This window comes from Zingiber officinale, chromosome 7A (assembly GCF_018446385.1).
Source record: "Zingiber officinale cultivar Zhangliang chromosome 7A, Zo_v1.1, whole genome shotgun sequence".
NCBI lineage: Eukaryota > Viridiplantae > Streptophyta > Magnoliopsida > Zingiberales > Zingiberaceae > Zingiber > Zingiber officinale.
Window position 1 is genome coordinate 49513000 of NC_055998.1, and position 12610 is coordinate 49525609.

The following is a 12610-nucleotide window of genomic DNA, read 5'->3' on the forward strand; positions in this document are numbered from 1 at the left end:
AATTTACCCGAAACCAAATTCTTTTCTCCTCTCCTTTCATCTGCTCGCGGCGTCGACTTCCTCTCGGGTGAAACCCCAGCGAAGCTAGGGCTTCGTCTCCAGCGCCGGCCAAGGGGTGTTTTCGCGAGATCTTGACACCGTCGAGATCCTCTCGTCAAGGAGGAGCTGTAGGCACGAGGAAGAGGCCGAGATCTTCACTTCTCCGAAAACCCTAGAAGTCCTTTTTCCGGCTGTGAGTCGAAGGGATATCGGTAAGTAGCTACTCACTGCGGTAAGAGTAGTTTCGAGATTTTCTGTCCTTGTTGTCGTGAATTGAGGATTTGGAACTAGTTGATTTTGAAGCTTACTGTGGTGAATTGAGGTTTCAGATTCTTGAGTCTTTCTTTGATTTTCGAAGCATTCTGTAAAGAAGGTTTTCTCTTGAAGCATGCTGTCATTTTTGTAGAGCAAGCATGTTTGTAGATCAAGCATGTTATGTAGATTCTACATCCCCTTGTCGTTAACATTTCATTCCACAGCTCTTATAATTAGTATTTCATTTTACAGCCACTATGATCAGCATCTCAAATTTAGGTTTTCGTTGCTACCCTAATGGGCATGATCAGATTATATGTAACCCTGCATATTTGGGTTTTTGTTGCTAGATAATGGGCAGAAAATGGTTCAGATTTTAGATTTCTCTTGCATAGTAGTTACAGATCTTTTGTTGGGTTATTGGAGCATGACTTGGTTAAAGTTGAAGCATGTTTAGGGATTTTGTGTTGCAGCCGTAAGTTTCATAAAGGGATCACAAAAAAAAAAAAAAAAGGAAGGTTTGGCTTTCTTAAGTGAGAAGGGTCATTAATTAATCAGAGCAACTCCAAATAATTATCTAGTTGGCATAACCTGTTAGTTGAGGAAGTTTATCACAACTCGACTTAACTTGTTGGTATCAATTTATTAAGGAAGAGTATGAGTCGTTTCCAACTGATTATACCAACTCTAAATATTTTGGTAGAGTATCAGTTGGTGTAACTAATTATTAACGGTCATATTAGTTACTAGTATGATTAACAGATACTTAGTTCCCTGTTTATCTCATTAGTAGTGTTGCTAATATTCACTGATTACATATGAGGTGTACTCATTAAACGGTCATGAGTAGTCTAAAGATGTTTACATGCATTTAGTACGTAATATTCACATACTGAATATATGGAATTAAGGTTAAATATCAAATATTAAGGAGCCTCACAATATAACTGATGAACACTACTAGGAGCCTCACTACTAGTGTTTTTAACTTTGTAATTGGTTTTAGTTTCATTTTTCAGAAAGTGAGTTGGATTCTGTTCTGTTTGTGATCTTAATGTGCAAGTCGAGTTGTGCCGTGAAAGGGGTATAAGTAGCTTCTGTTCAGAATTTTTCCTATGCAGTCTGGTCAATTTGGGCTGTTAGACAGTTAACATGAGAAAGTGTACGTATTTAATGTATAGTTTTGATTAAGTAGATATATAGAATTGTTAGGTTTGGAATTTAACAAATTGTATACAGTAGCAATTTCTTTAGAGTTTCAAGTGCAGATTTTTGTGAGTATTGCTTGCAGATTTTGATATGTATTGTATGCAGAACTCCAATCTTAGAATAGATTTATTAAGCTTAATATGCAGAATTTTATTAGCATAGTAGGCAGATTTTTTTTTGGTTTAAGCATTTCAAAGTTAGAATTTGCTTAAACATTTCAGTTTCTTTTTAAAGAAGTATTCTTTTAGAAGTATTAACAAGTATAAGAAAGATAAAGAAAAGAAAGAAAAAGCCAAGGCATTAAGTAGATCCCAAAGTAAAGACTTTAGGGATTTTTGGCACACAATGTGCTTATTAAAATGCCAAGACATTTAAAGAAGAAGTAATTAAGATTATAAGTATTTTACTTTTAAGAAGAGGTTAGTACCCAACTTCGCAAGGTTGTCGTTAAACAAATCCAGGTGTCCAATTCCAAGGTCTTGGCCCTGATAGACCAAGGTCTACTCTTTTAGGATTGGTGGCTCGCTACCCCAACCTATTAGGGAACGCGCATAAGATGGTACTAAGCTTGGGCCCAAGAGAAGTTTATTATTATTTTGAAGTATTATAAGTTTTTGAACAAGTAAAATAAGTTTCACATAAGTATAAAAGTATTAAAGGATAAGTTTTAAACAAGTGAGATAAAAGAATAAGTTTAGAACAAATGAATTAAGTTTCACTTTGTTTTAAAATCAACAAGTTTAGTTTTCTTTTATGCTAGCATGTTATTCAGATTAGCTTACTGTTCTTCGCTATTAGAAAAGCATGAGTAGCTTTACATGTTAGTATCTCAGTATGTTTGTTTCTTTTACTAGTAGATGAGCATGAGTAGTTTTTCTTTTGAGCATTCAGTTTTAGTTTTCAGTATATTCACATGCATATCAAGATTTTGTGAGTTAGATAGCGCTTACTAAGCATTCGCTTATAGTTTGCATTTCCTCTTACTGCAGATAAAAGAAAGGAAAAGATTTAGCAAAGGAAGGAGACAAGGTGGCGCGGATGGTGTGTGATGCCAGGACTATGGAAGTCTTGGGACTTAGTTTAAGAATTTGTTAGATTAATTCTGTATATAGGTTGATAAGAAAGTGTTGGAGTAAGAAGCTGTATTTTATTTTGTTTCCGCTATTCATTACTTGCATGATTTGATTTTATTAAACTGCGTGGTGATGTTATTTCTTTTGTGTGTTTGATATATGTTCCAGCCACCTGTGGCTGATGTATATTATGTTTGTATCTCAGTTTAAGGTCACCGGTACAGGGGAGACTCTGCCGAAATTTTTCGGTAGAGACTCCTCATGGTTTCGATCATACCGGTTAAGTAGAGTTAGTAGTTAAGTAACGGTCATCCTTAGAGAGTAGTATAGTATAATAAGAAGGGTGGTCGTTACAGTTGGTATTAGAGCAGTTTCCATTCTCCAGCATCACACTTCAGCACCATCTTTATCATCTTCAAGTAAGAAAGTATTTAATTTTCCTTTTATGCTTATTAATTGCGGTATAGAGTATCTGCTTATATGCGCTTAAGTAAGAAGAAAATTCTTATTTTATTTTTCTATGTTTGGATACATATGCTTAGGAAGAATAGAGACGATTTTAGTTTTGTTTCTCTCCTACATAATTAGATGTCAAGAAGAGGACATCCCCGTACCGTTCGTACTGAGGACCGAGCATAGGAGAACGAAGAGCCCAGAATAGCTGAACCAAATCTCTTTGAAGTTGTTGCTCAACTCCAGAGACAAGTGGCGGAGCAACAACAAGTGATCGTCAATCTGATGGCGAATCAGTAGCTAGTCCCTCCCACTCCTCCAACTATTAATGTGAAGACTCCAGTAGTGATTGAGGTTCCACCAGCCGCTCTGGAAGTCCCCACAACACCTAGAAGACAAGAAGCCTACCTGATACAGTGGTTGAAGCTGAAGCCAGAAAGTTTCTCAGACACGACTGAGCCCTGGGATGCTCAAGCTTGGTTTAAGACACTGGAGAGCACCATGGAGCTTCTTGATTGGCCAGAAGTCGAGAAGGTCAAGTGTGCCTCTTTCTGCCTATCAGGTGATGCTTGTATGTGGTGGGAGAGAATTAAGAGCAAGAGGTTGGTCAATTGGATGAGCTGGGCTGACTTCGAGATAGAGTTTTACGAAGAATTCTTCCATCAACGGATCACCAATAAGCATTTTGAGGAGTTTATAGAATTCAGACAAGGTGACCTGTCGGTGGAAGAAGCAGTAAAGAAATTTAATAGGCTAGCCCGTCTCTATCCAGAGCTAGTAAGTACGGAAAAGAAACGAGTCAGAATGATGCTCAGGATGCTAAGACCAGTAATAGCACTTAATGTGAGTAGTGGAGCTCACCAGCCCTAGACTGGCGAAGAGCTGGTCAGCAGAACATTAGTCGTTGAGCACTATCTAGACAGCATCAAGGCGCAACGAGTGCAACACAAGCCGGTCAAGATGGAGGACAAGACAGTAGGGAGTCAGAAGCCCCAGGCAAGTGAGCAGAATGGGAAGGGTAAAGATAATAAAAGGAAACGATGGAATACAGGGGATAGCCAAGAGGGAGGTCCAGCAAACAAGCAGACCAAGTTTCCTCCCTGCCCTAAATATGGGAAGATACATCTAGGAGCCTGTCTTTTGGGTACAACCGGATGTTATTCATGTGGCCAAGAAGGACATCTAGTTAGAGCATGTCCTAACAAGTTTAAGGCACCTCAGCAACAGTCAGTGCAATATGGAGATGAGCCTGCACAGTTACACCACATGACAACATCACTAGAGGGACCCTATCTCAGTCAGGGACGGTTGGAAGCCCCACCCGTTCCAACCAATGCCAGAGTATTTTCTCTCACTAGGGAAGAAGCTGCCGGTGCCCCACAATAGTCACAGGTCAAATAACTATCCTTTAGCATTTAGCTACCATCTTATTTGATACTGGGGCTACCCACTCTTTTGTGTCAATTTCTTTTGCCAAATTTAACAAGTACCCACTGTCCAGAATTATTCTAAGTTCGAGGACGAACTTTTTATAAAGTATGGGGGATTGTAACGACCCAATTTTCCTTGTTAGAGTTATAAAAGTTCTTAAAAATATTTAGAAATACTTTAGAAATATTCTAGAGATTTTTAGAAATTTTTAGAGTATTTTTATGTAATTTTTGGAGGTCGTTTGGTATTTTTACTAGACGAAAGAAGTTTCGACAAAAAAATATTCAAGCCGAGATTCGAACCCGCGACTCCAATCACACGCCAAGCCGCGGCTGACCAAGTGTTCAGGCTGTCTGTTCTATTTAGAATAGATAGCAAAAATTATTTAAGGAGTTAACAGAGATACCTGAGTTATAAAAAAGGGAACTTAGGGCTTGATTTACCCGAAACCAAATTCTTTTCTCCTCTCCTTTCATCTACTTGCGGCGTCGACTTCCTCTCGGGCGAAACCCCAACCGAAGCTAGGACTTCGTCTCCGGCGTCGGCCAAGGGGTGTTTTCACGAGATCTTGACACCGTCGAGATCCTCTCGTCAAGGAGGAGCTGTAGGCACGAGGAAGAGGCCGAGATCTTCACTTCTCCGAAAACCCTAGAAGTCCTTTTTCCGGCTGTGAGTAGAAGGGAGATTGGTAAGTAGCTACTCACCTGCAATAAGAGTAGTTTCGAGATTTTCTGTCCTTGTTGTCGTGAATTGAGGATTTGGAACTAGTTGATTTTGAAGCTTGCTGAGGTGAATTGAGGTTTCGGATTCTTGAGTCTTTCTTTGGTTTTCGAAGCATTCTGTAAACAAGGTTTTCCCTTGAAGCATGCTGTCATTTTTGTAGAGCAAGCATGTTTGTAGATCAAGCATGTTATGTAGATTCTACAGCCCCTTGTCGTTAACATTTCATTCCACAACTCTTATAATTAGTATTTCATTTTACAGCCCCTATGATCAGCATCTCAAATTTAGGTTTTCTTTGCTACCCTAATGGGCATGATCAGATTATATGTAACCCTACAGATTTGGGTTTTTTGTTGCTAGACAATGGGCAGGAAATGGTTCAGATTTTATATTTCTCTTGTATAGTAGTTACAGATCTTTTGTTGGGTTATTGGAGTATGACATGGTTAAAGTTGAAGCATGTTTAGGGATTTTGCGTTGCTGTCGTAAGTTTCATAAAGGGATCACAAAAAAAAAAAAAGGAAGGTTTGCCTTTCTTAAGTGAGAAGGGTCATTAATTAATCAGAGCAACTCCAAATAATTATCTAGTTGGCATAACCTGTTAGTTGAGGAAGTTTATGACAACTCGACTTAACTTGTTGGTATCAATTTATTATGGAAGAGTATGAGTCGTTTCCAACTGATTATACCAACTCTAAATATTTTGGTAGAGTATCAGTTGGTGTAACTAATTATTAACGGTCATATTAGTTACTAGTATGATTAACAGATACTTAGTTCCCTGTTTATCTCATTAGTAGTGTTGCTAATATTCACTGATTACATATGAGGTGTACTCATTAAACGGTCATGAGTAGTCTAAAGATGTTTACATGCATTTAGTACGTAATATTCACATACTGAATATATGGAATTAAGGTTAAATATCAAATATTAAGGAGCCTCACAATATAACTGATGAACACTACTAGGAGCCTCACTACTAGTGTTTTTAACTTTGTAATTGGTTTTAGTTCCATTTTTCAGAAAGTGAGTTGGATTCTGTTCTATTTGTGATCTTAATGTGCAAGTCGAGTTGTGCCGTGAAAGGGGTACAAGTAGCTTCTGTTCGGAATTTTTCCTATGCAGTCTGGTCAATTTGGGTTGTTAGACAGTTAACATGAGAAAGTGTACGTATTTAATGTATAGTTTTGGTTAAGTAGATATGTAGAATTGTTAGGTTTGGAATTTAACAAATTGTATACAGTAGCAATTTCTTTAGAGTTTCAAGTGCAGATTTTTAAGAGTATTGCTTGCAGATTTTGATATGTATTGTATGCAGAACTCCAATCTTAGAATAGATTTATTAAGCTTAATATGCAGAATTTTATTACATAGTAGGCAGATTTTTTTTTTGTTTAAGCATTTCAAAGTTAGAATTTGCTTAAACATTTCAGTTTCTTTTTAAAGAAGTATTCTTTTAGAAGTATTAACAAGTATAAGAAAGATAAAGAAAAGAAAGAAAAGGCCAAGGCCTTAAGTAGATCCCAAAGTCAGGACTTTAGAGATTTTTGTCACACAATGTAACACCCCAAATTTCATGATTTAGAGTTCTAAAAGACCTTATTAAAATCTTGAAATGTTTTAGAAAAATTCTAGAGATTTTTAGGAATTTATAGAGTATTTTTATGCAATTTTTGGAGTTCGTTTGGTATTTTTACCAAGAGGAAGAAGTTTAAAAAAAAAAGAAGAAAGAAAAATGTTGAAGTTGGGTTTTGAACCCAAGACCTCGGGTAGCAATTTCTTTAGAGTTTCAAGTGCAGATTTTTAAGAGTATTGCTTGCAGATTTTGATATGTATTGTATGCAGAACTCCAATCTTAGAATAGATTTATTAAGCTTAATATGCAGAATTTTATTACATAGTAGGCAGATTTTTTTTTCGTTTAAGCATTTCAAAGTTAGAATTTGCTTAAACATTTCAGTTTCTTTTTAAAGAGGTATTCTTTTAGAAGTATTAACAAGTATAAGAAAGATAAAGAAAAGAAAGAAAAGGCCAAGGCCTTAAGTAGATCCCAAAGTCAGGACTTTAGAGATTTTTAGCACACAATGTAACACCCCAAATTTCATGATTTAGAGTTCTAAAAGACCTTATTAAAATCTTGAAATGTTTTAGAAAAATTCTAGAGATTTTTAGGAATTTATAGAGTATTTTTATGCAATTTTTGGAGTTCTTTTGGTATTTTTACCAAGAGGAAGAAGTTTAAAAAAAAAAAAAGAAGAAAGAAAAATGCTGAAGTTGGGTTTTGAACCCAAGACCTCGGGCTTGACCCGAGTCTTAACATAAGTCAGCCAACCAACTGAGCTAAGCAAATTTTGTTAAATATATTGAACAAATGGTATTTAAAGAATAGTTGGGAACATTTAAAATAAATTAAATAAAAGGGGCGCGGCTGAGGAATCGAAGCCCGGACCTTGGGTTCGGTTAAAAGCCGGCTGACCAAGTGGGCTAGCAGTCGGTGCTGAGCAAATATGTAGAGAAATATATTTAAGGTATATTTGATAATAAAAAGGTTTCGAAAAGTGGCCGAGCCGAGGCTCGATACGGCGATCTCCGGCTCAACCCGGGATTTAAGCGGAGCGGCTGACCAGCTGATCGAGCGGTCGGTTTTGTTTAGAAAAGGTAGGAAAATTTCTTAAGGAAGATAACAGAATATTGGATTATAAAAGGGAGGAGTTAATGTTGGATTTGCCGTAACCTAGTTTTCCCTCTTTTCTCCTTCTCGCTCGCGACAACAGAATCCGGGCAGAACGGCAGAAAGCTAGGGCTTCTTCCGACGGCTGACCAAGGTTCTCCGAGGGGTTTCTCCATCTCCTTAAGCTCTTCTCGACGAGGAGGAGTCAGGAGCACGAAGAAGAGTCGGGATTTCGAGCTCACCGAAAGCCCTAGATGCCTCCTTCTCGGTTGTAAGTCCAAGAAACCCAAGGTATGTTGCTACTCACCTGCAGTAGGATAGCTCCGAATTTCTTTTGTTCCTCCCTTAGGTTCAGTTTTTGGATTCCCTTGCTAATTTTCTGAGCATGAACAGATCTTAGGCTTGGGTTTTTGATTTCCTTGATGACCTTACCTTAAGCTTGTTGGTTGTATCTTTCGTGCCATTTATGAAGTCAGGACTAGAAACTTTCTTTCTTGGGTTGTTTCCTACCTTTGTTAGAAGAAAAGCCTAAAAAATTCAATTGGTTCTTCGTGATGATTTTAAAGATTTGAATAGAATGTACATATTTTCTCTTGTAGTTTTCGAGCAGGAATAAGTTCTGGAGCTTAATTAGGAAATGAGGAGCTAACTCATTAGATAGAGGTCACGGGCAGTACTACTCTTTTGGGTTGGCTTGGGCTCTTGTTTGGTTTCTGGTGGAATAGGAAGCAAACTAGTGAATTAGGTGCACTGTTTTTGTGAGTTGCTTCTCACCTGCAGTAGGAGTAGTTCCGCGAGCTTTGAAGTTCCCTTCGATTGGTTTTCGATTGGTTTGGTTTCTTGCCACGATTATGGGTTTTCCGTGTAGCCTTGCCATGTTCCCTTTTTGGTTAGGGTTCTATTTTGTTGAAGTTTTAGAAGCATGCGTTTTTGTTTTCCTTGCTTTTAAATTCTGTAGTAGCAAGAATTAGTGTCCTGTTGTAGCATACTTAAGGAGGAATTCGATTGTTTCTGTGTAGTCCCATTGTAGCAAGCTTAAGGAAGATCTGATTACTCCTTTGTAGTTCTGTTAGAGTGTGTCGCCATGAAATCTATTTCAGAACAGTTTTGTTTTGTAAAGCTTTGATTGTTAGGGATTTTTAGAATAGCCCCAAGATTTGTTGTTTCCTTTGCAACTCTATTGAAGCATGGTTAAAAGATTTCAGTTTTGATTTGGATTTGAGGTTTTAGTGGTGATGGGTGTTTGATTTCTGAGTTGGTTTCAGTTTGCTGGACAAATTGGAATTGATGTGTGAGTTATAAGATGGTTAATGAAGAAACTAGAATTAACTAATACCTGGGATTGCTTTATGCATCTAGATCAGTATACACCCTAAGAAAGCATAAAATTCTAGTTTATCATCAGCTGTTTCAAAGGCATTCCAACCAGTAATGCATTTTAAGTTTCAATTCAGCAAGTTGACTTCTTGAGGATTCTATTGCTTTATATAAGTATGAGATTTCAGTTTCAGATTTAGTTTCTTATGCTTCCTTAATTAGTTAGAACAACCCATTCCTCTTGTGTTATATGATGAACAAGAACAACTCATTAATCCTATACTAGTTTTAGAGCTTGCATGCAGATTTGATGCAGTTTAAGGATATGCTGCTTTGTGTTCCTTGTATTGTTTAAATAACAGAGATTTAGAACTGAAAAAGAAAAAGGTTGTAAGTATAACAAGTTTTTTAAGCATATAGTGTCACGCCCCAGAGGAGTCTCTGTCCGAAGAAATTTCGGCAGCATCTCCCCTGTACGGCGGACAATATGAAACTTTCTACATATCACATATACATCAGCCACAGGCGGCTGGAATGATAACAAAAAAATAAAGACAAACACCACGCAGTTAATAAAGATATCCAGCCTCTGGCTGTCACAACCACGCAGTTAATAATAGTAAACAACAACAATAGGACTCTGACTCGAAATCCACCCTACTCCACTACACTCGTAAAGCTCAAATCCAACGAACTCACCTCTTCTGCCGTCCAGGCAGGCATATAGTAGAATAAAAACCAAACCATCCAAAAGTCCATCAAACGGTAACAATCCGTACAATATCCATAGATAAAATCCAAAACAAAACTAAAACATAGTCTGATGGAAGAAAAACCAAAATAAAGCAAATAACAACCTAGTAGAGAACTAGCTCTACGTGCAGATGGGGGGGCCAGCGACTGGAACTGCTCCGGACAGCCTCAACCTGAAAAGTAAACAACAATGGAGGCGGGGTGAGTCCAACGCTCAGCAGGTACAACTGATATGCATAATAAAACAAATAACAGACAACACTAATCATGCGTACAGTCTCCTGAATATGAGGAGGATAAATGCAACTGAAATGAAATCAGAAGATAACTGTACTGACCGGATCAAAGTATAAAGGTAACAGGTCGTCAGACCGAGTGAGTCATAATCCTGTATGCATGTCAATCAATGCATCCAAACAAATGCAGCATATAAGTGCAGCAATCACAAGCAAATAAAAATGCAATAAATGCATATGTCAACCCCATACTCTGAAATCAATGCTCCTGTGCAATGACAGAGTAAACGGGATGCTGTCGGAGTACTCCTGTCCTGTGACCCCAAATGGGGGAGCTCAATGCTCTCATCTCCCGGTACACGATGACGGGGAGGATATCTCTGCCGGCTACCACGCTGAGTCTCCTGACCAACGGAGCCAAACAAAGTCCACCATCTGCCGGCTACCACGCTGCTACCCTAAATGCCAACGGAGCCAAACAGAGCGGAACTGACTGCCGGCTACCACGCTGAGTCTCCTGACCAACGGAGCCAAACAGCAGAACCGCCACACACCAGCCAGATATACAAATCCATGGGTGATGTGTGCAGTACATGTAACTGGCGATGAGCTCAACCAAAGTAGAGCCGACAATCGCACAGCATGCAATCATGATGCATGATACTGAACATGGCAATCTCATGAATAACATGGCATGACCCATATAAATAGATACAAAGTGTGTACCACAAGAAGACGTATCAAATAGAAGGTACACAAATCGAAGAGGGTATCAAATAAACCCTAGATCCAGAATATAACAGAGCATGTGGTTAGGTCACTACCTAAGGCATATGTGATCAGGTAGATAATATGCAGTGCAGAATAAATAAACAAACAACATGTACTAATCATGTAGTGACCAACCGAAATAAACAGGTAACACAATTACTGTTATATGTTAAACATATTATCATGCATATCAAAAGACATAAGTCAAAGTACCCGCCTCCAATAAAGTGATCCAAATCTGACTCCAAGATACTCGTCTCGCGTCAAGATCCTGTGTCACGAATATAAATATATTTCATTTAGCTACATTCTCATAAATAGCTAAATAACTCTCTAACCCTAGTTTAGGGCAAATCCCTGACCAACACATAAACCCAATTCAACCCATACATGATCAATAGCATATATCAAATTCCTATGCCTTACCTGAAACTCACAGCCGTTTTATCACTGTTGGAAGTAGGATCGTTTGCTGCTGGAATCCTTCCTACTGATCAGATCATGTTGAGATCAATAATTGGGAATCACAAATCAAACAACAACCCATCTTACAACCTAATCTTACCTCAGGTGTGTCAAGCTGTTGACAGGGGGTGGTGGCCGGAATCAAACAGAGACAGCAACAAACTCTTGATGCTGTGATAACCGGAACCAACTAGGTCACTGTCTTCCAACAATCGAATCGAAAGAAATCACACTACAAATGCATCAACAACCCAATCAACTACTAGTGCACAACTAAAATTTCAACCTAATCCTTACCTTCATCCAGTAGCTCACTGGATTAGAGGACGGAGGAGTTAGGTCACCGGTGTTGTTTCCAGCAAGGGCTACTGAGGCAGTAAACCAGAGCAAAGGGGCGACGACGACATACAGATCCCAAGTGGTGGCCACGGCAGAACCCTTACCAGCGTCGGAAACAGAGGCTAGGGCAGAGGCTACAAATCGACAATTGCTTTGAGTGTTGGCAGCCGGCTATCTGCTGAGCGGGGGCTAGGGCACGGTGAGAACTCGGACAAGGAGTCTCGGAGTGGCACAGAAGAGGTCGGAAAAAGGCGTCGACGGCGTTGGCACCTAGGGCTCGGTGCTGCTCGGCGTCGGGAGAAAGAGAGACAGTGGCATCGGCAGAGATGCTAGGGCATAGAGGAAAGGCAGCCGAGGCTGGGAAATCGGTGCCGGCAGTGGCATCGCTGGAGTCGGGGCAGAGGCTAGGCACCGGCGATTTGGGGACGGCAGAGCGGAGAAGAAGAAAAAGGAACAAACCTTGATCGGGGCTTAAATCGCGAGCGGTTAGCTCGGCGCCGGTTAGGGCAAGGGGGTGAGGACTTCGGGCGCGCGGCAATGAAAGAAAACGGCGGAGGAAAATAAGAAAAAGAATAAAGAAAAAGGGAGAAAAATCAAACATTTCCTCTTTAAAACGAGGTAGCCTAAACAGGCTTTTCCGGACCCCATTTTTATCCCCGTTAACTCGTCCGTACGAGCTCCGAAAAATTCCCGAAAAATTTCTAAAAATTCCGGAAAATTCCCTTATTAATATTCCCTTTTTTTTTCCGGTATTTTACATTCTCCCCCACTAATAAAAATTTGGTCCCCAAATTTCAGTATCTACCATCAGCAAGTACTAACAACAGATATATAGTATAAATGCTGAACGGTAAATAAATCACATACCTCAT

The 12610-nt window shown here is 39.1% G+C and overlaps 1 long non-coding RNA gene across 1 annotated transcript; it reads right to left on the reverse strand.

The window, feature by feature from the left end:
• Window positions 1-11150: 11150 nt before the first annotated feature.
• On the reverse strand, window positions 11151-12403 carry LOC122000111. The gene is made up of 4 exons (XR_006116949.1): window positions 11697-12403; window positions 11500-11570; window positions 11361-11424; window positions 11151-11205 (listed from the first exon to the last, which is right to left on the reverse strand). It is a non-coding gene; the product is annotated as an uncharacterized LOC122000111 (long non-coding RNA).
• Between the last annotated feature and the right edge of the window lie 207 nt (window positions 12404-12610).